The sequence below is a fragment of the Thamnophis elegans genome, chromosome 1, assembly GCF_009769535.1.
Source record: "Thamnophis elegans isolate rThaEle1 chromosome 1, rThaEle1.pri, whole genome shotgun sequence".
NCBI classification, from domain to species: domain Eukaryota; kingdom Metazoa; phylum Chordata; class Lepidosauria; order Squamata; family Colubridae; genus Thamnophis; species Thamnophis elegans.
The window spans coordinates 18,516,714-18,544,354 of NC_045541.1; positions in this window are offsets into that span (position 1 = coordinate 18,516,714).

The following is a 27,641-nucleotide window of genomic DNA, read 5'->3' on the forward strand; positions in this document are numbered from 1 at the left end:
AACCCCTAAAAAGTGAGCAGATTAAAACACCTCCAAAGTCACTCCAATAAATCATGATAAACCTACTTTATTTTTACTTTATTTTTACCCAAAGCTGGTCAGAATGAAAAGCCTATCTAATTAAGATCATATTTTCTATGGGTAGGAATGACAATAGACCTAGCCAAGTGTGTCCTCCCTTGGCACAACCACCCCAAAGACCCTGCCTTTCAGTCCATCCAATCTATGGTTGGACCAGTAGTGGGCATCTCCCAACAATATTCAGGTCTGAGCAGGTCCATGTGGTCATTCAAGGACAGCCTTACCATTGAAAAGACATTTTATACAAGATGTTCTGGAACAAATCAGCTGGGAAATGAAACAGCAATGTTAAATCCAAGGCAATTACAGGGAAAATGCAAACAAGAGCAAAACATGATGAACTTACACAATGATTACTGCTGAAACTGGGGCAGACATTAGGAAATGTTAATAAAGTGTTACAAGTAATGAGGTGATGGTTTATTATGAACTAGGATATCCCAGAAACAATAAGCTAACCATAGAAGTAAATATCAGCCACTGAAACTTTTATTATTAGCGTCAGTATTAAATTTTGCATGCATCAAGTACCTAGATTGTCATACTTGATCAGCGTAATAGCAAGAGCACTTAATCTTTACAGTAGTCTCTGGGTGGTTTACAATGCCAGCATATTGCCTTCAACAATCTGGATCCTTGCTTTATGGACCTTGGAAGGATGGAAGACAGTCAATCTTGAGTCAGTCACAATCAAACTCCTGGCTGTGTGCAGAGTCAGCCTGCAATATTGCAATTTAACCATTGCGCCATTGTGGCTCCTAGTATATATGCAGATCCAAGCAGTATAGTCTCTTGTAGTGGGAAAGATGGAAATTTTATCAATGCACAGATTCTCTGATTACCATTCAAGGTTTTTTTTGATATGGCATCCAGTGTGACCACCAAGGTCAATTTATGCCATAATCTTTCAAATTTGATTTTCAGATGTTGGTTGTGGTTTTCTCCACATTTTTGGGTCTCATATTTTATTATCCCATTGTATTATTAATATTATAAACCTCATCAACATTATCCATCTACTATTATTGTTTAAAGCAGAGAATGTTTCTTTTCTAAAATAACTTTGGAAAAGATTAGTCTTCTTAGGCACTTTCCCATAAAATAGCATCCTGAAAGTACAATCAAGTACACGGTTTGAGACTGGAAGTTTCCTGCCAAACAAGGTCAAACATAATATAGCTATTACTATCATCTCAGGTAGAAAATGTCTTAACAAGAGTAGTTTAGCACTTGAGAGAAGTGTCAGCAATAGCTTAAACAGGAAGAACGCTTATTACCAAGACAGCTGGTGAAGAAGTCAAACATTTCAATCCAACTTTTGTATCTCTCCAAAAATCTAGGAATTCAATAACAATTCTGAATGCTTGGACAGGATTTTCTCTAGAGCAGCATTTAATTCATCCAGTTGTGTGGGTTAAGAGGGTCATACAAATTTCCCAACTGTCACTCAATATATGGTTTTATTATAGCTGTGTTATTCTGGCAGTTAATAAGTAGGAGTCGGGAATTCTATGAGCAGGAGGACATGAAAATAGAAATTTTGTTGAGCCATTTGCCTGAACATGGGGTTAAACAAGCCTGCCTCCATGGGAAGTGAAGACCAGATCATTTTTTCAATCTTCCTCAGACTTTGCCTAATTCTACCCCAAAGGAGCCTGTTTTGTCATTGAGAATGCAGATAAAGCAATTTTTTAGAAGTGTCCCATTGGTAGGAATGTTTCCTGGGAAAGATTGATGGATTCTCTTTGTAATTATTGTAATTATGCTGTGGATAGTTAGGAAGGGCTGGTCTGGAAGCCATTAGGAGGAATGCTTCATGAACCATCTCTCTGAACTATCTGCAGGTGTCAGCAACCCACAGCTCTGGAGCTGCATGTGGCTCTTTTATCCCTCTGTTGTGGTTCTTTGTTGCTGGTTGGTGCCACAATTTTCAGTGGACATTCCAGTTCTCTGGAAGGGGGGAAGCACAGCGTGCCAGGAGACTCTGGAGCTGCATGTGGCTCTTTCATCCTTCTGTTGTGGCTCCCTCTTGCCAGTCGGCACCAAAATTTTCAGAGGACCTTCCAGTTTGGGGGGGGGGACATGGTGCGCCAGGAGGAGACTCTGTGGCAAGGGGCGGATTTTCCGATCGGTTCCACAATTGATAGAGCTTTCAGTTAGGACAGGTAGAGGAAAAAGGATGCCACACTAGGAGGAAATTCTATGGTGGAGGAACCGGACTTCTAGTCAGCTCCAGAATTGAATGGGTGGGGGGCTTCCAGTTAGGACCTTTGTGGCTCCTGGTGTTTCCTTTTCTGTGGGTTCAAATGTCTCATTCAGTGTTTAAAATTGCTGACCCCTGGCATAGAGTATCGTGATTGAAGTCTCTTTCAAAACCTTGGTGGTTATTTTCCAGTCTTCCAAGCATGAATGTGCATATCCATAACAGACATCTTTATAGGATTGCTGATAAAGTAAACCAATCAAACTTTCACAAGACACAGCTGCTTCTGCTATGAGCAGCAGAGAATGGGTTTGAACTGCAGGTTCTAAATTGCTATGGCAAAAAGTGTGTTTCCACAATTCCATCTGGTGAACCAGATAGCAAAGAGTCAGTGGTTATATTTGTTCCTATCTTGTCTTGACCACTGGTCACACTGTACATAAAATTACCCTTGTTTTGAAGTTGCAACAGGCACGATATTTGACAATTAGGCTACTAACAATGAAAGAAAGAAAGTGAATCCACACAGAAAGGAGACAAACCAAAGATAGTTGCCCTACTTGAAGATCTCTCAGTAACTATTTCTACAAGACATGGCTGTATACTTCTATTGGCATCTCATTATCCATCCCCGCCTGAGTATCTTGAAGATAGTTTTAAGTGCTCCACTCTGAAACTGCTGTTTCCTTTCTTATCCTAGCTCCAGACATTGTATACTGCCAGTGTAGGAACATTAATGTGCATGGGTGAAATGCAGTGGTAAGTTTCAAAAATTGTTCGAACCTACTCTGTGGGTGTGGCCTCCTTTGTGGGAGTGGCTTGCTGCCCATGTGACCGGATATGAAGATGCCAATGACACTTGTCAGAACCACCTTAAATTACCTCACACACAGCACTGGCATGCATAAGAATATGATGTAAACTTGTTTTTTAAAAGGCATCTTTTGTTTGCGCTAAAACAACTTCAACACACGTAATGTTCTGATTGCACATAAATGCAGTAGTCATCCTTACCATTCACAGAGGCACTGAGTTTTATAAATATGAGCATGATAGTGTAGAATAATCATATCCAAGGACCAGTGGTGGGTTTCAAAAAGTTTTGGAACCTCTTCTGTAGATGTGGCCTGCTTTCCGGGTCCACTGGTGGAACCTCTTCTAACCAGTTCGGTATATTTGACGAACCGGTTCTACCGAATAGGTGCAAACTGGTAGGAGCCCACCTCTGGCAAAATGGCCTGAAATGACACATTCTGAAGATTTGAGGTTAAAATTGATCCTGCCAGTTTTTTGATGTCCCATTCCATTTGGTCCTGACCTGTTCTTCCAGACTCACAGCTCTTTAGGCAGGAAGGACAATTGGAATTTTAAAAAAAGTTTAAAAAGAGGGAGGGTTAAACATTTGTTAAGCTGACTTTCAAAATACAAATGTCAGATGGCTTGGAAGACATCTTTTCCTTTGGGCCTTAAGCCAGCCACACATTCTACTGTGGGAAACTGGGAGTGGGGATTGTATGGAGCATGGGAGATCTGCAGTCAAAATAATATTCTTTCTTAGAGAGTCAAGGTCATTTTGCCCCTGCACCTGGACTGACGTGGATGGGAGGAATCTTCCTTTGTGGCAGGGACCGATTGGACCATGTGATGGACTTGTAGGTGATGGGGCAGGGTCTTGAACTTTCAACTGGGTGGGGAAAACCTGGAAGCTTTCAGATTTGGGTTTTCCCAGATGTTCCAACACAGCTTTTCTAATAAATTGGAGTTTTGAGGAATCTGTAGCTTTGGATTCTTATTTTATTGAGGATGTTATTTGACAACAAAGCCCTTAAATTAACCAGTCGATCCTTGGCTTATCTCTGACTTTTGAACATAAAAGGTTTTTTTTTCTCCCAAAGATCTGTTTCCATTTTAACTCTATTTGGGATCCATTTTTTTCAATTTTGTTTTTCATTTTTATACAAAAAGTTTTTTTAGTAATTAGCAGTCTTGAAAGTAAAACTCCCCTAATTGCTGTGGAGGAAACAGGTTTCAGAAGGGTTCCTACACTGGACAAAGAAGCTCCCCATGTTGGTTACCTGTTGTGGCCCGGCAGGAGCCGTTGGAACTGCTGCCAGACTCCGATAGCGAGTGTTCTTATGAGTCAGCCTTGGAGGAGGTGGAGGACCCTGGACAGGGTGTCGACTCCAAGCAGGGCGAGGAGAGACTGGTTGGCCACCAGGTCGCTGCAGAGCATTGGATCAGAGGGAATGTTCAGGAAAACATTTGGGAGTTGTTTCAGGATGCATGCAGCCGCAGGGCTACTTGGCGTAAAAAACAACGGAGTAACTACAGGAGGTGATTACGAGCAGCTGATGCTGATTAAGATCATCTCCTGATTATAAAAGGGACTGTTTGTGCCACGCCCTGGTGGCAGGAGTCAACTTTCTCGTTCACGTTCATGATTCAGAGAAACCAACTTGGATAAGTGGTTTGCTGTGAGAAGCTTGTTTAATTGCTGCCAGAGAGCTTATCTCTTTGTTTATTTTGGACTTGCAGCCAACAAGAGTCTGGACTGATTAAAACATTCTTTTGTACGTCTGTTTTGGCTTTCGTTCCTGGACGGAGAGGGGGGGGGTCAGAACAGTTACCCATCCATGAAGTATAGGTTTTTAGTCTGAGACTGGAATCCTATACAGCAGGGATTCCCAACCCTGGGGCCCTGGACTGGCACCAGATGGTGGCATGCCAGCAAACAAGCGAAGCCCCATCTGAGGGATTCAAGCAGCACATGAAACCACACCCCCTCCGGTCTATGGAAAAACCTCTCTCCACAGAACGGGTCCCTGATGCCCAAAAGATTGAGAGCTGCTGCTACAAATATTAACATACAATGGATTAGATCCTGTTAATCTCAACAACCCAACTATTCAGATGTATTATATATATATATGTGTGTGTGTGTGTGTCTGTGTGTGTGTGTGTGTCTGTCTGTGTGTGTGTCTGTGTGTGTGTGTGTGTTTTATTTGTGCTGATAAATAAATAAAGGGAGCCTAGTATAGATCTATTTCAAGCTATTTAGCTCTCATCAGCTAGCCATACCCTTACTGGGATTTGAACCTGGGCTATATTACATACTAGGCAAACATCTTAGCCATTAGGCCACAGGCTCTTATCTGATATATATATATATGTGTGTATGTGTATGTGTATGTGTATGTGTATGTGTATGTGTATGTGTATGTGTATGTGTATGTGTATGTGTATGTGTATGTGTATGTGTATGTGTATGTGTATGTGTATGTGTATGTGTATGTGTATGTGTATGTGTATGTATGTATGTATGTATGTATGTATGTATGTATATATATATATATATATGTGTTATATATATATATATATATATATATATATATATATATATATATATATACACACACACACACACACACACACACACACACACACACACACATGTAAATACAGCAATTATTTATAGCAGACATTTCTATACCATCCTTATTAAGTATTCCCAGAGCAACTGAGATAATTAGAAGAAAATACAAATCTTAACAATCATAAACATGCTCTGCAAATGCTTTTGAAAAAAGGCTGCCATAATAGCACTGTAACAAATAAGAATTGAAAAATAAAAGCTTCCAGTAAATGCCATCCCACATATTCCACTGGTTCAATGCACTTTTATCATACTAAAACCTAAAAAAAACAAAACCATGGGAAGTGGGGGGGGGAGGATCAAACAAACAAAAATATCTCATCTCTACATTTAGTCCAGAATGGTTTCTTGCCATTTCCTTAGCTGTTGTATTTGGCTCTTAGAGTAAAAGTGATGAAGTATAACTTATGCTAATTGCAAGATTGAATGGCAACTCAGTTCAGTCTTGTGAATAGGATCAGGTTTAATTTTTGGCTTAGTTTCACAATTAGTTTAAATTTTAGTTTTTGATTCAGCTTTAATCGTTTTAGTCATTTTTATTTTTTGTTTTTGATTAATATTAGAGAAATAATAGGATCTCTAAAAGAACATAGGACATGCCTTATTGGTGAATGACATTGTGATGTTGGTTGCCTTGTAAACATGCCAGAGGAATGCATATTTGATAAGGTAAAGGTAAAGGTTCTCCTTGCACATATGTGCTAGTTGTTCTCAACTCTAGGGGGTGATGCTCATCTCCATTTCAAAGCCGCACAGCCAACGCTGTCCAAAGACGTTTCCGTGGTCATGTGGCCGGCATGACTAAATGCCGAAGGTGCACAGAATGCTGTTACCTTCCCACCAAAGGTGGTTCCTATTTTTCTACTTGCATTTTTACATGCTTTTGAACTGCTAGGTTGGCAGAAGCTGGGACAAGTAATGGGAGCTCACTCCATTACGCAGCACTAGGGATTCAAACTGCCGAACTGCCAGCCTTTCTGATCGACGAGCTCTGCATCTTAGCCACTTAGCCACGCGTCCCCCCATATTTGATAGGAAACACAAAATTGAATGCAAAAATCCACATGGCCATTAGATGGACACGAAGAGTTAGGGTTTTCTGTATAGGTAGTCCTTGACTTACAACAATTCATTTAGTTATAACCCTACTGGAAAAAAATAGTTGTTTTTCACACGACGGTTGCAGCATTGCCCTGGTCACATGATCAAGATTCAGATACTTGACAAGTGATTCATATTTATGACAGTTGCAGGGTCCTGGAGTCAAGTGATCTGCTTTTGCGACTTTCTGACAAGCAAAGTCAATGGGGAATCCAGATTCACTTAACAACCATGTTACTAACATAACAAATGCAATGGTTCGCTTAACAACTGTGGCAAAAAAAGTCATAAATTTAATGTTAAATTTATTAAATGTATTAAGAAGTCAGCAAGCTGCTAAAAGCCACTATTTATCATTGTTACTGAATATGAAATAAAAATATATTTAAACATTTAAATATATTCAATTTTTAGTTCCAACACAATCTGTCAGTGTTTTGCCAACCTAGCACATTGTTTGGGTTCAGTTTCAAAGAAATCAGTCAGGTCTACTTCAGGCAAATCCCAAGGGACCCAGGTTTGCAAAATCTTTTGCTTCCAGAGATCTCTTGTACATTGATTATAAGTATTATATAAAGCAGATTAAACATGATAATAATAATAATACAATAGCAGTAGACTTATATACCGCTTCATAGGCCTTTCAGGCCTCTCTAAGCGGTTTACAGAGAGTCAGCATATTGCCCCCAACAATCTGGGTCCTCATTTTACCCACCTCGGAAGGATGGAAGGCTGAGTCAACCCTGAGCCGGTGAGATTTGAACCGCTGACCTGCTGATCTAGCAGTAGCCTGCAGTGCTGCATTTAACCACTGCGCCACCTTGGCTCTTATTTGAAAAAGCAGCTAATGAACATTGGCAGCTGTTGCTATGTGTCTTGACCTTATCTGGAAGTATGTGTTATATAATCTTGTAAGAATAACTTAGCAGAGGGATGTAGAAGGAATATCAGATAGATTGCGGATAGTGGAATACCTTCTGATATCTTCTCAGTCTAGCTACTCAGGCAAAAATTGACATCTTTTAGATGCTTAGGAATTGACAGTTCTGATATTTCCAGCATAGCTAGGAATTCTGTGAGTTCCACTTACAGCATATTTAGGAGTCTCCTGTTGTAAGGTTGTGCTACTATAGCAATGAAGTAGACGCATGTAGAAAGGCATGGTAGGGCTTCACACAAATGTTGGCTTTGACTCTTTTCAGATCAAGTCACTTGTGACAAGAATCTACATCTTTTCTTGTATTCCTTGTAACTGAAATTTCCATGGGATAGTTCCTGGTTTCACATATACCGTAACTCTCCCATATTTGTATACATTACCAAAGACTATGGGAACAGAAGTACAGATAATCTGCTTCTGTGCTATCATAGGTAAGGTAAAGATATAGGTTCTCCTCGCACATATGTGCTAGTCATTCCCGACTCTAGGCAGCGGTGCTCATCTCTGTTTCAAAGAGTTAGCACTGTCTGAAGACGTCTCCGTGGTCATGTGGCCGACATGACTAAACTCCAAAGGTGTATGGAACGCTGTTATCTTCCCACCAAATGTGGTTCCTATTTTCCTACTTGCATTTTTTACATGCTTTACAACTGTTAGGTTGGCAGAAGCTAGGAGAAGTAGCAGGAGCTCACTCTGTTACATAGCACTAGGGATGTGAACTGCCAAATTGCTGACTTTTCTGATTAACAAGCTCAGTGTCTTAGCCATTGAGCCACCACATCCCTTCATAGGATCTATGTAAGCTATCATAGAAAACTTTCATAGTAAATCTGGAACCCTCTCTTTCATGAAACTGGGGTACAGTAGAGCTTGTGTCCAAATACACTATGCATAGTATTAAATGTTTAATTTCACTTAGTAATAAATTATATTTAAACTCAATATGTAGTATGACAACAGAAAATCCTTCTTTTCTGTTCCCCTTGCACATTTAAGATAAGAAAGAAGATAAGAAGTGAAAAAGTCTATACTATTTAACATGACTTTGCCTGATTGTGCCTTTGAGTTACTGGTTTGCCATTGCCCTTTTCTTGGGATTGAGAGAGAGTGACTGGCCCAAGGTCCTCCAGCTGGCTTCATGCCTAAGGTGGTACTAAAACTCAGTCTCCAAGTTTCTCACCTGGTGCTCTAAACATCCCACCGAACTGGCTCTTACTCAGAATTGGGGGAAGGGGGGATGACTTCAAAGTTGATTCCTGGCAACTGCCTACATATTTCATGACAAGACTTTTTGGATGTGGTTTGCCATTGCCTTTTTCCTAGGACTGAGAAAGAATTGACTGACTCAAAGCCACACAGCTGGTTTCATGCCCAAAATGGGGTTAGAACTCAGAGTCTCCTAGTTTCTAGCCTGATGCCTCAACCCAGGGATGTCAAATTCATGTTGTCATGGTGGCATCACATGACATATTGGGATTTCCCCCCCTTTGCTAAACTGAGCATGGACATGGGCAGTGTGTGACACATCCAACCAACGCCCTGGGAGTTTGACAGCCCTGCCTTAACCACTACACTAAATTGGATCTCCTATTTTAGCCCAGCAGCTCCCTTCCAATTATAACACATTTTGAAAGAAGGAAGAATTTGACCCTTAATAGATGTAGAAGTGGGAGAGTTGACCGGAAGTTCTCCAGCTGGACAAAGGAGAGGGTGTGAGTTCTGAAGAGTCTCACATGAACTCTGTCTGACAAACCAATTCTGAGATCTTTTTTGGATCAGAACCCCCCTGTGGGGAGGTGGGTGAAGAAGGGGCAGCATCTCAACAGACCCAGAGGGAGTGCAACAGGTCAGAGATTTGCTCTCTGAATCGGAGTTGGGGTGACAGCATGGCAACATAGCTGCACAAGAAGCTGACTTCAAGCCAAAGCAACTGAGCAATAGTGTGTAGGAGATGAGATGAAAGCCTGGTAAGAAGATCTAATTAACCCACAGTCATAAATCAGAATTTGGAAAAGGTAAAGAACTTTGAGAGTATAAATAATATTGATGGACAGGTCTGGATTTTGGCAAAAAGAAAGAAAGAAGCCCAGAAAGAGCCATTTGCTTGAAACAATTTGGACAAAAAAGAGAAAGTAGAAAAGTGACAAACCCACTCAAATACAAACTCTAAATTTGGTTTTGGATTTGAAAAGATTGTGTTTTTAAAAGAGACTAGGATATTGAAATGGAAACGAAACATACCGAGGAGATTTGCTTTGTTCGAGTTTCTTCTAACTAACATATCTTAAGCAACTCCAATTAATGAGAGGTGGAATATAACAAGGGGGGGGGGGTTCAAGAAAAAAGCACTATTTTCTCACTGACACCTAATCTTGCCTGTGCGGCGAATGGAATGCGAAACTCTGAGCAGGAAGATTTAATTAACCAATTGCCATAAATCAGAATTTGGAGAAACAGGAGGTGAAGAGAAATATACCGGAGTTTGGCTATATGAAAGTTTGTTCCAATTAATATATTTTCAGCAACTATACCCAATGAGAGGTGGAAGATAAAAAGGGGGAAAATAATAAAATCAAGAACCTGGAAAATACAAAGGTTTTTTTTCTGCAAAAGATCAAGATGGCTCTCATGTCTCTTCTTCTTCACATTAGCTGAATTAGCTACTGTATTTTCCAGAGTATAAGACATACCAGAGTATACGATGCACCAAGGTTTTGAAGAGACAAATAAAAAAAAGTTTTTGCACTCTCTCAAAAACGGCCCATTTCCCCCAAAAAATGCATGAATAGCCTTTAGGGGGCTTGCAAAGTCCTCTGTGGGGGGCAAAAGCGAGCAAAAAATGGCCCATTTTTCACAAAAATGGACCATTTTCATTTTAAAAAGGGCATGGATAGCCTTTAGGAAGCTTATAGAGTGCTCCTGGGGGCTAGGGGGTAAAAGTGAGCAAAAAAATTCATTGGGTTTAAAAGTGGTATAGGGAAAATTGAAAAGGGGGAATATGTCCCAACAAAAGGAAATAAAAAGCAGACAAAAGATCTCACTGAGTTTGACAGTTGCATAGGGAAAACTGAAGAGGGGGTTATGCCCCAACAAAGGGAAATGCAAAAGATTTCACTGGGTTTGACAGTGGCTTGGAGAAAATTGAAGATGGTGGACATGTCAAAACAAAGAAAAGGGAGAAGACAGGAATAGAGAAGTGGGACAAAAGACTTAGTAGGAAAAAAAATCAGACAATTAGAAATTGTTATATGGGGAAATACAAAGCAGAGGTATGTGATTCACTTTTATACATGATAATTAAACTGAGTTGCTAATTGATTGAATATGACAGTGGAAGGACAATTAAGTATGAGTTAAAATATATGAAATGTGGACACATATAGAACTCCTAAGAAGATAAACAAAATGAGATGTGTACCACTTTTTATTCTATATAGTAGATTAAGGGAATTGTAATGAACATTGAACAGTAAGGATTGTTATTTAAACACAATTAAGGGAAACCTAAGCCAAGATATGGAAAAATGGAGAGGGAACATGAAATATACTTACAATGGGAAATTATTGAGATTATAAAGACAGAATTACAAATTTGGGTCGTGTAAGGATGCATAATTATATAAATATAATGATGAGAATAGCTGGGAATTGTAAACAGGTCTACATCTCAGCCAAAAATAGGCTGGGGGGTTTACAAATACAATTACTATATATGTATACTTTTTTCTCTTTTAAAAAGGAGGAAGATATATGTTAAAATTAAATATGGATATGGATAAGGAATTATAAATACCATCAACATAAAATGGAGCTTGCTCAGAGGCTGAAATACACCAAGAAAATGAGATGAAGAGTGTGAAGTAGAGGAGAGGAGAGGAGAGAGGTAAGGGAAGAAGAGAGGGAGTGGAGATAGGGCAGGGGGGAGAGGAGGAGAGAAAGAAGGAGTGGAAAGAGGAGAGAGAAGAAGGAGAGAGGAAGGGAAGTAGAACAGAGAAGGATGACAGAGGGAAGAAAGGAGGTAGGGAGGAGGAGGAGAGAGGGAGAAGAAAGTGATGGGTAAGGTACAAATAAGGTGTATGGAGAGCAGAAGAGCCAATAATTGTTTTTGGGAGTTGATAGTAAGGCGAATTGATGTAAACATTTAATAATATAATACAATGTTGGTTATGTAATAGTATACATGTGGTTATATGTTATGAAAATGAAAAAATAAAACACTTTATATATATAAAAAAATAGATGTAGAAGTGTCACTGGATGCCTTTATTAGTACAGATCCCATGGGTGACCATTTGGGGGGGTTAGTTATATTGTGGGATGTGGGATGGCTATATTGCCAGGATTAAGCAATTAGCACATCATTACATTGCCAGAGCCAATCATTCCTAAAGGCAATTTTGTCCATCCACAAAGATGAAAGAGAATTGCTAAAGAAAGAAATTATTTGAATTGACTAATAGAATGCAATTTTAGGAATATCATTGTACTATTAGCAAAACAAAAAAAAAATGAAATAAAGCCAAGCAACATTAAAAGCTGGGTGGGAGAAGATTTTTGTTTGCAGCTGACAATTGGCAGATTAATAGCATTTATATGATTGCTACATCACAGCCCAGAGCCAAGAATGTGCCATAAAATAGCAATGACATTTCTCAAACCTGGCAACGTTCAGGAAAACATTTTAACAGTAACTCAGTGCAGGGAAGTAGGAAGTATGTCGTGTTTCTGTATTTCCTTAGAGCATTGGTTTCAAAATGTACTCAAGACAACTGCGAGGTGTGAAGAGAGCAGGTGGAGTTCCTTGAAGCAGTTCACCATTTCACAGCTTCACCACGCTCATTTGTATCCCCCAGAGTGCATTTTAGAAACAATAACATTACATTAAGACTCATTCAATGGTCTGCGTAGAATTCTTTTTTTTTTTCTGGTAGAAATTGTCATGAAATTTCGGAATTACTATATTTCAGTCATTACACCTCTTCTGACCTTATTGGGCCCTTTCTCACTAAAACGGGATTATTACCGTACTTTTGAAACATTTGTCTCAAGTATGTTTTGTCATATTTTGGTAAAGGCAGGAGTAGCCAATTTTTTTTAAGGCTAAGATATCCATTCCTCGCTATCCAATCACCTAAAATAATTTAAATGCTAAATGAAGATTGAGAGATGATGGGGAAATGAATACCTTTGAACTACATTTCCCAGAAGCTTGGGTCAATGTAACAGAACAAAATACCAGTTGAAAAGGAGTTTGGAGGTCTTCTAGTGCAACCTCCTGCTCAGATAGGAAACCCTATACTATTTCAGACAAGTTGTTATCCGATCTCTTCTTAAAAACCTCCAACTTCTGGAGGCAAGTTGTTCCACTGATTAATTGTTCTAATGGTCAGGAAATTTCTCCTTAATTCTAGGTTGCTTCTCTCCTGGATTAGTTTTCATCCATTGTTTCTTGTCCTGCCTTCTGGTGCTTTGGAGAAGAGGTTGACTCCCTCTTCGCTATGGCAGCCCCTTAGATATTGTAGCACTGCTATCATGTCTCTCCTAGTCCTTCTTTTCATTAAACTTCATTATACCCAATTCCTGCAACCGTTCTTCATATGTTTTAGCCTCTGGTTCCCTAATTATCTTTTTTGTTTGTTCTATGCAGCCTCAATATCTTTTTTATATTGTGGCAACCAAACTGGAAGCAGTATTCCAAGTGTGGTCTTACCAAAGCATTATAAAGTATTAACACTTCACTTGATCTTGATTCTTTCCCTCCGTCAATAGAGAAATAATGGGAAGAAGCAACTTTTAGTGGGCCAAAAAAATTCCTCTCTACTCTGTTTACTTCTGCTTTTAATAGGGGAAAATAAAATGCAGAAGGCAGAACCTGGATCAGATCTTCAAGGTGGGCAAAGAAAGAAGAGGAGTTGAAGTTGCAGCCCCATCTAACATTGTGAAAAACAGAAGATGTGAAAAGAGTGAATCACCATGATAAATAAGAGAAGCAGATGCCATTGATAACAACACTACTTCTCGTTCAGCATCCCTTGTTTCTGCCATGTTGCAGCATGACAATTTTGTGATGACTTGCTGAGTAGCAGATGTCATTTGAATAATACAATGGCTTCATGTACTAAACTGCAGGGGCTTGTCCAAGAATTTAGAATACCATGTTTTTTTACATACTCGACACTACCTGTTATTGGAACAAGAACATACATGATCATATGGACCATGCATCCTTGTCTTCAGAAAAAGCTAGGATTTGTATTGCAATTCTTCAGGCTTTGTGGAATCAATATTGCAAGATGTAAAGATCTGTGCTATACAGCCCTGAAAGTCTTACTGAACACCCCAGAGATTTCCCTAAGTGGTCACAATTGGAATTTTTCATATGAGGAAAGGGAGAAATTAATTAATACAACGTATTACACTCTGTGTAAGGCAGAATCCCAGTCCATAAATGTATGGGGTTTTTTTTTAAATGGTCATTCCAAGAACTTTTTCCCACACTCCCCTTGAAGTGCTGCCCTCCTATCTTTGACATTGGAAGAAAGGATGCAACTTCAGAACCACTGCCCCCACAGTATGGTTCTTTTCCTCTGAACAAGAAGAAGTACAGTTGTTTCCTTGACCCAAAGAAAGTGGAGTTTCTTCTGCCAATGCCAAAGCACCAGTTCTTGTGAAAAGTTGAGAAGTAAGGGCAAGTCTTCAGGCTCAAACCTGGGTCGGTCACTGGGATGAATTGTATAGTCTTCCCCAAGTTTTTGGACTCATGCTGGAGCCCACCCTCAGGAAAGAGACACATTGTGGTGAGAGAGAAGGCCCTGAGGATGGATTCCAGCATGAATCCAGATGCTTGAAATACTGTGGTCACAGTGATTGACCCAGATTGGATCCTGCAATATTATCCTGGGACATGTATATTTGCCTTCACTATTAAGGGCATGTATAACAAAGGGAAAGTATCAGCAGGTTGAAAAACCCATACTTGCTGGAGAACTACTGATAAGGAGTAGCAGGAGAGATCACCAGTAGGAATAGCAACCTTGTAGAATATCTTATGCAAGAGTGAGTGAGTGAGTGAGTGAGTGAGTGAGTGAGTGAGTGAGTGAGTGAGTGAGGAAGGAAGGAAGGAAGGAAGGAAATAATATGATTGTAAAATTTAAATTGGAACAGGACACTTAAGCCATTCATTCCAGCCCATGCTCAGTGAATGCAAATCATGCAAATTAAATCCCAAATTAAGTCTCAACAGATGTTGTTAGTTTCTTCTTCAGCACATCCATTGAAGGACTGCCAACCTTTTTAATTGATTCTATTGTTGATACTTGCTTCCTAAATTTGACCGTCTGCAACAATATATAAAATGCGTTCCAAAAAAAGAGAAAGGAATATAAGATTTTAAAACACATTAGCCAACTTTAATAAATACAGCATGTGATCCCAATTATATAATGTATCTGTCTAAACAGTGTAAGAAAGCATGTGAATAAGAGCACAGATCTCAACAGCAGCTAAATTTCATGAAAATGCAGAGATGGAGTAAAACAGCTGCTTTTAATATATGTGCAATATTTGGATAATACAGTGTTAGTTACCATACTGCACTAATTTACCCCATTTCCTCTCCATAATTGATTATTACTATGAAGAAATAATAATTATTATTCCATTTTGTAATTCAGCTTTTATAAATTGCTGGCTAGTTACACGGTTTAAAAATGTCCAAACAGCACACACTATAACAATAATGAGGAGTTATATAAAATATAACAAGTACATTTTTAATTATAATTGATATCAAGAGAAAAAAGGAACACCAAGTGCTTTTTCAACAGAGCACATATTCCCTTATGGAATAGTGACTATAATTTTAATGACTGTGATAATCTAGAAGAATATACAGACTGACTTTTTATCTACAAAACATTAATTTGTGAACCGTTTCCCGTGTCTGTCAGCTAAAATGTCATACTTGGCTAAACAGGATATCTAACATTTAGGAATAAAACCACATAAAATGAACTCTACAAATTGGAACTCTGAAAGGCTCAATGAGCTGTGAATTGGTCTATATGCCTTCTGTGTTCCTTTCAATTCTCTTATTGTAGATAATATGGAATACAATTCCACTACACCCACAACAATTTATTGAACGTGTATGCGGCTGACTTTAATGACTCTTGCAGCTCACAACGACTAAAGCCAAGAAAATCTATTTTTATGACAACTATTCAACATTTCTTTTGCTCTCTGTTCATTAACACACACCTTAATGATATTATAAAATACAAATATGCAGCTTTGATTTTTAATAAACAGTTTTCAAAGACCTGGTCATAAATGGCTATCATAAGATATAACTACCAGACTTCTAATAATCGCTCCAGCTCATAGCAAATTGAAGCAAAAACAGGGCATTTTAGAACCAATGGGCACATAGGGAATTTTAAGGTTATGTGCTTATTTTCACAAAATGGGTCTGAACTACTCATAAATTGGTTGCAAGTGAAGGTATGGCCAGTAGAGCTGTTGTAGATATTCATTTCGGTATCTGAGCAAAGTATCCCTTCAAAATGATAGCAATAGCAATAGCAGTTAGACTTATATACCGCTTCATAGGGCTTTCAGCCCTCTCTAAGCGGTTTACAGAGTCAGCATATTGCCCCCAACAACAATTCGGGCCCTCATTTTACCCACCTTGGAAGGATGGAAGGCTGAGTCAACCTTGAGTCAACCCTGAGATTTGAACAGTCGAACTGCACAACTGCAGTCAGCTGAAGTAGCCTGCAGGGCTGCACTCTAACCACTGTGCCACCTCGGCAAATCAATTTTCTATTCAGTATGGAAGTCCTTGTGGTTTTGGTTTTGGTTTTGTCAGGGAATTGCATAGCTGGTGTCCAAATGAAGTCAGAAATGCTGACACAAACTTGTAGTTTTATATAAATAAATTTATTTTACAGCTATACATAGAGCAAACTAGATAGTCAGGCAAACGGGAGTATCACCAGGCAAATCGTAGAACACATGGAGGACACAAAAGAAAAAGGCGTGGAAAAAGGGAAACTCCCCCTCCACACCCACAGCAACCAATCACAGCACAGATTGATTCATGCAGGAGCTAGCATTATTCAACCAATCAGCTATAACTGTGCGTTCTGGTTCATTCCCCACCCCATTGTGCCAACTAGTAAATTTAAATAGCTTTGCTTTGCTTTGCTTCTTTTCATTCAATCACTATACAAGCTGGAATTGCCGAGCAAAATGCTAAATCCCCACTTGAATTCTTTATCAGGCTATAGCTTTTGTGCCTCTGTATTACATCAAAATGGTGTACGTCTGCAAGCTGAAGTTACCCGTTTAGACATGATCCCCTTATCTCTAATCATTAAACACTAATTCATAAAAGTGCATTTTCTTGGCTATCTTTTGTTACAGTTCATAGGCAAAGCCATGGCCAAATGATAGAAAGAAAGCTACAGGAGTCAGTAATTTATAATGAAACAGAGCCAGTTTAAGACCTGCTATGTTTAATTAACGCCAACAAAACGTGACAGGACAGCAGTAGAATTGAATATGATAGATACAGAGCAAATAATGACAGAAGCAGAAGGACATGATCATCCAGCCTTTCCAAGCAATTATGTAAATTTACATCCTCCAAAGTTCACTAGCTTCCCCAATCCTAGGGAGGTTTCCTTCTCCTAGGAAAATGAATTAGCAAAGCTCATTGGATACCAAAAGAGTACTTTGATTAATTACATCAACATTCCTCCATAGGAGAATTGCAGAGCATTGGAAAACCATTCACTATGATTAGAATCTAAAAATGTCAAACAAAATAATTCATTTCCTTCTTTTCCATGTTTGTAGAGTTTTCTTATGTGTAGAGTTTAGGAAGAAAAAAACCCACAAATCTTTTTTTTCAAATCCTTATCCTTCTAGGTTCTCAGTTAATGGCAAAAATAAGAAAATAGATAAACAGTACAGTAGAAATGAGCAAACAATAGGTTTACAGATGCCTTAGAGATCATAGATTTCCAGTATATAATTAATTGATTGTGAATAACTGAATATATTACATTGTTTAAAAGCTTTAAAATCACTAAGCTCTAGCCAAACATAAATAACAGGAACCAGGGTCAGCACAATATAAATCACAACATGAAATTGTGAACTGCAATAAATTCTGTCTGTACTAAAAGTCCATTCTAATTTAGAAGTCTTCTAAATTAAAATATAGACTTTATGTAGAAAGAGACCCAAATATTAGATGTGGTAAAAATCTATGTATGGTTTTGAGATGCATTCTGAGTCAGATTTGCTTTTGAAATATAAAGTTATTCTAGACCAGTGGTCCCCAACCTTTGCGGAGAGGAAAACTGGGCCGCACAAGAGGCAGGCTGGCATGTGCAGTCATGCACACATAGCCCTTGCACAAGTGATGGGCCAGTACACATGCATGCAGCTCAACTTCCATGAGTGGGTGGCTGGTATGCATGTGTACGAGTGCCCACTGGCCTGCCACTCTTACGGCCCAATTCCAAATAGGCCACAGCCAGATAGTGGGCTGCGGATCAGGGGTTGGAGATCCCTGTTCTAGACATTGAAGCATGGTGTCCTAACTTGAGTAACTAGGAGCAAAATATCCTTCTCAATAAAAGATCTATATGATCCTTGCAGCAATTGGCATGCATAAAGCTAATTTGGTACACCTTGGAGCAGTGGTGAAATTCAATTTTTTTACTACCGGTTCTGTGGGCGTGGCTTGATGGGCATGGTAGGGGAAGGATACTGCAAAATCTCCATTCCCACCTGACTCTGGGGCCAACCAAAAGTGATATTTGCCGGTTCTCTGAACTACTCAAAATTTCCACTACCAGTTCTCCAGAACCTTTCAGAACCTGCTGAATTTCACTCCTGCCTTGGGGAATATATAGTTCAGTAACGTTTAGTAAGATAATATTGCTGATTATAGTGAGAAATCAACTTTTAGGATTTGCTTCAGTCTGTTAGAGCCGAGGTGGCGCAGTGGCTAAATGCAGCACTGCAGGCTACTTCAGCTGACTGCAGTTCTGCAGTTCGGCGGTTCAAATCTCACTGGCTCAGGGTTGACTCAGCCTTCCATCCTTCCGAGGTGGGTAAAATGAGGACCCGGATTGTTGTTGGGGGCAATATGCTGACTCTGTAAACCGCTTAGAGGGGGCTGAAAGCCCTATGAAGCGGTATATAAGTCTAACTGCTAACTGCTATTGTTATAAATCATTTCCCCAAATTGTTGAACTTTACAACATTGTCACCAAATGGTAATAAGAAGTCCTTCTTTGCTTCACATGTATGAATAATACTGATCAGTTCATTATGTGGGGTTTATCTAAACCAATATACATCTTTAGTGTTTAGATTATGTTTCAGGAGATGATAAACAATATATTCCCATGACTTGGCATAAAAGGTACCTCTGTATCTACATTTGGTGATTATCCAATAACTTTCACAACTAAGCTCCTGGAAACTGGAAACCCTTTTGAAGGGAAAAGAGAGAGGAGCAAGATACATGGATGAACTAAGAAAAATTATTGGTATGCTATCAAATTACAAGGGGGAGCAGTATATAGTATCATGTACATTTTTTACAAATGTATATGAACTTTTTTCCATCAAGACTTTGTTCCAACGATATCCACTTTCTCTGATATAAATATTTGAAATGAAATTCACACCAGAAGATCAGAAATGTGAAACAGTGGATCAGACAGAAATAGAAATTATATCATTCTTATCCCTGGAAACAGTTAGAAAATCTGTACCTCAATTACAAGAGGGTTAGCAAAGATATTATGGGACAGCTTTTTCCTCCAGCAGGTTAATAAAAGGTTTTGAGATGCATGCATGCATACATAGGCTGGAAAAGCATCTGGGGTTAGTAGTTATTGACAGAAGAAAATAAATCACATATGATGTGCTTGTGGCCTGCATTGGCTTTTCGTTTGGCATCCCCTGACTGGGGAATGGGAACCCTTTCACTTTTACTTTCCTCTTACCATCTATTTCCACCCCTATTCCCTTGACAATCCTTTGCTTCTAAATATGTTGCTGTGATTTTCCTCTACATTAGGCATTTCTGGCTAATTCTGCTCATGTTCTGTTTTCCTGTCTGAATTGCAGGATAGCAACTATTGTGCTTGTTGGCTTCCTCTGCCCTCTAAACGCTAATGCTGGTTGATACTCACAAAAACAATAAAATATTAATAAAACAGAAGTTATTTTTACAGAAGCCACCCTGTCTCTCTTCTTCAGCAAATCTTGCATTTCAATATATTTAATCCTGTATGCTCTAGAAATGTGTTCTAATAAATTAATCAGAACATATATGAGACTAACCAGCCTATAATTTTTGGATCTCTTTGAAAAGTCAGGATTGCTTTCTAATAAATGGGTACAGAACTAAATTTACAGACATGTCATATATTTTTGTGGATGAACCAGCAATTTCTCATTTGAAATCTTTAAGAACGCTAAGATCAGAATTCTACAGTGGCTTTGATAGCTCCCCAGATAGCTCAGAAAGTTATTTCTAATGTGGCAGAAAGGAAAAATGATTTATACATAATTGACAATGTTCATTCATACTTGTTTCAAGGCGGGCAAAATGCTGCCAGCATGACAGCATACAATGGCAGAAGTATATTCTTTTTTGAAGAAAACCAGCTCTCAATCCAACCATAATGTATGTATTCCACCCAATATTCAATCTCCCCATTTGAGAGTAGACCCTTGAATGGGTTGTGGCGAATCAATTACAAAGGATGCTAGAAGACATGGATAGTTGAATCTCAGTTGGGGTGAAGAAGCAGGCACAGGATATAAATAGTGTTGATCATCTGATGGGTGACTTTAAACATCTGAATGGGGATGCTGTATTTGTATTTATTAGCTTGTCAAACATGTACAAGATAGCAGGTATAAATATAAACATGGATATGAGCAAAAGAAACAAATAGAAATAAATGGGGACAGTAGGACAGGGACGGTAGGCATGTTGGCGCGCTTATGCAAGCCCCCTTTACGGGCCTCTTAGGAATGGGGTGAGGTCTACAGTAGACAGTTTAAGGTTGAAGCTGTGAGGATTTGAGGATTTAACAATGGAGTCAGGTAGAGCATTACAGACGTTGACCATTCTGTTGCTAAAGTTGTATTTTCTGTAATCGAGTTTGGAGCGGTTTACCTTGAGCTTGTATCAATTGTTTGCCCATGTATTATTGGGGTTGAAGCTGAAGAAGTCATTAACAGGTAAGATGTTGTAGCAGGCATTTTTGTGTACTGTGCTTACATCATAATACAGGTGGTGCATTTCTATATTGTCCAAGCCCAACATTTCAAGTCTGGTGGCATAGGGAATTCTATTGTGAAGAGAGGAGTAGAGTACTCTCTCGTGAAGTATCTCTGGACCTGCTCAATCATATTAATGTCCGGTGTATAGTGTGGATTCCAGGAGTAGGAAAGGCTGTGTGTCTTTCCTGTTCCTATTAAAATCAATCAATCAATCATTATACTCCCTAACTTCTGGCCTGTTGGTAAAATCTGGGAACTGGAGTCATTCTGTTTCTATTAGATGGGTGGTGTTAGTCAATAAACATATGGGAAAAATAATTGGTTCAATATGTGGTAGCATAAACTCGGCCCCACTATTAGTTACCGTATTTTTCGGACTATAAGATGCACCGGTGTATAAGACACACCAAGATTTTGAAGAGGTAAGTAAGAAAAAAACCCAGTTTTTTTTCCTTCCCAGCCTCCAGGAGCACTCTGCAGGCTTCAGCAGAGCTAGGGGAAGGCAAAGACACCAGTTTGTGAGAAACGGGTGAAAAACACCTGCATTTTGCAAAAACAAGGGCATTTCCCCCTTCCCCCAGCCCTGCTGAAGCCTGCAGAGTGCTTCTGGGGGTTGGAGGAAGGGGAAAATGCCTCTTTTTGTGTGAAAAAGGCCCATTTTCACCCATTTGTTTGCAAAAATGGGATGCAGGGGTGGGGCTTCAGGAGGCTACAAAATAGCTGTATACAGTGTAAAAGACACATCAATATTTGCATGATCTTTTAGTGGGGAGAAAGGTGCATCTTATACAATGAAAAATATGGTAATATTTATAGGTAACTGCTGCTCATTTCCCAGTTTGGAGTGAGCAACCAGGCTGGTCCGGAAATGCTGTGGATGTTTCAGACCAGAATTTGGATCCTGGATGGAGAGAAGTAAGCATAGAGTAAATTGGACCAAGTTGGAGCTGCTTTGTCTCCAGAGAGCTTTCTCTCCTTGATACGTTATTCCCAGTCGTGGCTGTAGATGGAAATGTGTTTCCCCCAAAGAAGGAAGACTACAAGTTTAGGGTCCTTCTGGACTTACAACTCATATAGATGGAAGCCATGGCCAATAGGAGATTTCAGATGGTGCACCTGTCTTGGACTAGGAGATGCTAAAAGCAGGAATTCATGATGTTACCAGCACATAGTTGAAATATTGTAATGTATTCCATGTAAAACTGCTGTTTAAAAATGGTTCAGAAGCTACAGCTTGTACAAAATGCAATGGTCAGACAGCTAGCAGGTGGATCTTGATATTTTAGGACAACATCTATTCTTTGGTCAGTGTGTTGATTGACACTTGATTTTTGGATCCAATTCAAGTGTTAATTATAACTTATAAAGTTATACGGTATGGTGCCATGCAGTCTTAAAGACCTCATTCTGTCCCTGTTTGTGGGAGAAGGAGCAGCAAAAGCTGGGGGCGGGATGAAATGAGAGATCAACCTAGAGTCCCTACATAACCATAAGTGAATTAAGTCCAACCCTCCTTGAGGGTCATTGAACCTTATCTAATGCTAAGCAGATGATTGTTAGTTGAGAAGATTCTTGTAGATAGGTTCTAGCAATAAATCAGTTTAATTGAACCTACATGTGTGGGCCTCAGTGATGGGTTTCAAAAAATTTTCGAACCTACTCTGTGGGTGTGGCCTCTTTTGTGGGAGTGGCTTGCCACCCATGTGACCGGATGGGAGTGGCTTGCTGCCCATGTGACCAGATATGAAGATGCCGACGACACTTGTCAGAACCACCTTAAATTACCTCACACACAGCACTGGCATGCATAAGAATACGATGTAAACCTGCTTTTTAAAAGGCATCTTTGGTTTGCGTTAAAACAACTTCAACACACGCAATGTTCTGATTGCACCACAAACGCAGTAGTCATCCTTACCTTTCACAGAGGCACTGAGTTTTATAAATATGAGCATGATAGTGTAGAATAAACATATCCAAGGACTAGTGGTGGGTTTCAAAAAAATTTGGAAGCTCTTCTGCTCTTCTTGCTATTATTATTGCTATTATTATTGTAGGTGTGGCCTGCTATCCGGGTCCACTGGTGGAACCTCTTCTAACCGGTTCGGTAGATTTGACGAACTGGTTCTACCAAATAGGTGCGAACTGGTAGGAACCCACCTCTGGTGGGCCTGGACTTTGAAGAATAACACAGGCCATCAAAAGAGCTGCTGTTCAGGTTTGTGCCTTCACGTGAGGTGGTAGAGGAGGGAGAAAGTGGATAAGTCAGAAAAGAAAATCTAAAATGCTTCCTCTTTCTTCCTGGCCTTTAGAAAGCTTTTAAAATCTTTCATTTTTAAATGATCCTCCAATGACATGGAGTGTGAAGAAGGAATACAGCTATCTTTTATTACTTAGGTATTGGGTTTTTTCATATATAGAATGTTACTTGAATTTCTTGTGTACCTCCCTGAAACATTTCTTTAGGGCATATTAAATTATTATTAGGACCCAATAGCTCTTCTGTGAAGGATCTTTCTCTTTTATGTTCAAGCAATAGTAATAGCACTTAGACTTATGTATCACTCCATAATGTTTTACAGCAGTCTCTAAGTGGTTCAGAGACAGCATATTGCCCCTAACAGTCTGGGTCTTAATTTTACCTGCCTTGAAAAGGAGGAAGTCTGAGATAACCTTGAGTTGGTCAGGGTCGAACTCCTGGCTGTGGGATGGAATGCAATACCTCATTCCAATCACTGCACCATCACGGCTTCTTGTTTTGGATTCCAACAAAACCAAGATTAGATAATTGGTTCTGGAGTAATATTGTTGTTGAATTCTCTATTTTTGGTTATGGTTTAAATCCAGAGAATACAGTCAACAATACTTACTTGTTCTACTAATTATCGTATAAATAATCTCCAGTTTCAAGATCCCCATGTTGACCTATAGCATTGGAGCACTTGAACTACAAATGTAATTTCTCACATTTCAATGGTGCTTCTTTGGCTCTTTTAATAGCTATCTCTTTCTGCATATTCAATATTATTTTCTATTTTTTTATTAGTATGTATTATTCTGTTCTATGTTGTGTATTTGTGATTATATTGGATGTATATGAGCAAGCATTTTAACAAAACAGTTTATCCACTAAACTATCTTAATAAACCTTGCTTTCCCTTACCATCTTTCACCAAAATCAAGCTTGCCATGAGTAGTTATTTTATAAGCAGTTTCTCCTTGAAAGAATATGTTTCAAATTTGAAAAAGTTTCCTAAAAGGATTGCTCTTTATATATTGAAATATTACACCTGTCATTCATAGTCTTAAAAACAGACTTTTGTGGGAATAACAATAGCTCTTCATTCATTCAGACATGAGGTAGGAAAAATGAACAATACACACAAACATACACACACACACACACACACACACACACACACACACACAAAGGGTGGGGAGAGAAAAATCACTATTGTTTCTGCAAAGGCTTTATTAGAATTTCCCTACTTCTTCAGTTAACAGTACGTGTCAGTGCTTCTTGTCATTCTTTTGCAAGATAAAATACCTAGAACACACCAAAGGGCACTATCTTTCATGCAAAAAATTAAAAAGAGAAATGCAAAGCTGATGTTTCTCCAATCATGAAAATATAACTACATAAGAATACATGGTGCAGAACAGTATGTTGCTATCATGCAGATCCAAGACTCATAAGTTGGAAGCTAATTTATTTTCTTCAGTACACAAAATGTTTTCTATCAGTAGAAGTGTTAGTAAAGAGATCACTCCTTTCCCTAGATCTCTTCAAGGTCTCACAGAATATTTTGGAGAATCAAGAACTTTTCTACAGAATGTTGAATTGAATTGAATTGAATTTATTGGTCTTGTATGCCGCCCACTCCTGAAGGACTCTGGGTGGCTTACAATAAACAAAGGAAGGGGATAAATAGACAATAGACAAACAACAATTTAAAATACACAACATTTATAGTTCCCGTGGAGCTGACTATTTCAACAGCCCCCCAGCCTGCCGGAGCAGCCAGGTCTTCGTGGCTTTGCAGAAGGTCGGGAGAGTAGTAAGGGTCCAGATCTCCACGGGGAGGTCATTCCAGAGGGCTGGAGCTGCAACAGAGAAGGCTCTCTCCCGAGGAGTCGCCAGTCAACATTGGCTGGCAGATGGGATCCGGAGGAGGCCTAGTCTGTGCGATCTGATCGGTCTATGGGAGGTAATTGGCAGGAGGCGGTCTCTCAGGTACCCAGGTCCGATGCCATGTAGGGCTTTATAAGTAACGACTAGCACCTTGAAGCGAGTCCGGAGACTAATAGGTAGCCAGTGCAGCTCGCGGAGGATAGGTGTAACGTGGGTGTACCTAGGTGCACCCATGATCGCTCGCGCGGCTGCGTTCTGGACTAGCTGAAGTCTTTGAACACTCTTCAAGGGCAGCCCCATGTAGAGCGTGTTACAGTAATAAGGGAGGACAGGACAACCCATGAAAGCTCTGTTCTGTGAGCTGACCCCACTGTATGACATTCAATAGTCTTTTTTTTCCCCAAAGGAGATCTCAGGTTGCATCCTAGGGTGATCTATCATTAGTTTGAGAACAGTTATATTACTATTACAACGTCCTACCTGTCAATGACTACTTCAACTTCAACCACAATAATACACGAGCAAACAATAGATACAAATTTAAGCTTGACTGCAGAAGATATGACTTCTGCAACAGAGTGGTCAATGCCTGGAATGCAATACCTGACTTGGTTGTTACATCCTCAAACCCCCACAACTTCAAACCTAGCCTTTTCTACACAGGCTACTTCGAAGTATCAAAGCAGTACAGTCAGCTTCCACACAACTATTTGTTATGTACCCCAATTAATACAGAGTAACTTGAATCCAAACTGATGCTATATACATTCATTTTCACAGAGTGCAACATTTTTAAATCCTTGGCTGAACAACATTTGAGTAAAAAAAAAAAGGCAATTTTAACCTGATGAGATGCCCTGCTTTGCATAATACCCCTGAATGGAGTTTGCATGCCTTTCTCTATTCACAAGTTATTAGCGTAGTGCCATCATGAAACTTACAAGACACAAATAGTAGTTTGTGGTTGCTACATTCTTCTGACCTTGGTGAATCAGCTGTCCCTCAAATTAACATGGTTTTGTTTATGACAGAAAAAGAAATAAGCCAAGCAATTATCACACTTCTTTCTGTCACATTCGGATCAAAAGTTCAAAAGAAAAGGCAGAATGCTGACTTTCCACATATAAATGTGCGACTTGTGATTTAGGGAGGCTCTTTTTACTTTTAAAAAAATAACTTTTTGATTGTTGTAATCTCTAGATCAGTGATGGATAACCTTTTTGTCCTCGTGTGCTGAAATCATGTGTGACAGGCCTCCCTGAAGCCTCCTGGGACCAAAAATGGGGCAAAGGGGGCACGCCGCACACACCCACTCCCCCTGTGGTCCATTCTGGGCCTTGCAGACCTCCCTGAAGCCTCCTGGTTCCAAAATTGGGATGCAGGGGGAGCCACACCCACCATGCTCCTGCCCATCCCCATGTATACATGCGTGACTCCCCCACACATGCACATACATGCACATCTCCCATATGTGTGGCAGAGACCCAAAAATTAGCTGGCTGGTGAGAGATGCACACACATCAGGGGTGGATTTCTCGCCCCGTTCCAACCGGTTCGGTTGGAACGGGGCCGGCGGCGTCCTCGTGCACGCGCGCGGTGCACGCGTGCGTACTAGTGTCTGCGCGATGCTCCAGCTGCTCCTGGACGATCGCGCAGGCGCTGTATGCGTCCTGCACATGTGTGGAAGCGCAGAACTCGTCAAAACTGGGTAAGGACCGCGGGCGGGCGCGCCCTTCGCTGTTCCCAGAAGTTACTTACTTCCGGGTTCGGCGACCAACCAGTTCGCAGGGACCGCCGCAAACCGGTTGAAACCCACCACTGACACACATGCATGGTGGATCTAAGCTAGGTGACAGCTCCCGTGCTCGCAGAGAGGGCTCCGTGTGCCACCTGTGGCACGCGTGCCACGGGTTCACCATCATGGCTCTAGATGATGAAACCCTGAGATAAAAACAAAAGCATGAACTATAATAACAAACAGCACATTGGAACAAAGAGCAAATGAAAATCAACTGAATAGAAATATTATACCAGGATCATAGAGTCCATTGCATCATTTAAAGACTTGAGGAAGCCAACGTTTGACAGAAGATACTCATGAAATAATTGGTCCTAGAATTTATATTGCACTAAAATAGAGATGCTGCAAGTGCCAAAGAGATTGTGCAAAATTTTGCAAGCATGGAAGAATACTGTTGACTTTAGTGTCACTTTTTTGCATAGTGCCTTAGTTCATCACTCTTGGCTGGTTCTAATAGGAATTGTACTATAGTTCAAACCACAATGATAGATAGATAGATAATGTGCAGTGTGCCTTGCATAAGTTCTTATCTTTTTGATAAAGCTTGTTGACAAAAAGTTATCATTAGTTGTTATTTCAGTGCTATTTCTGATGCAATAGGTACTCACTCTTGAACAGAAAATACAA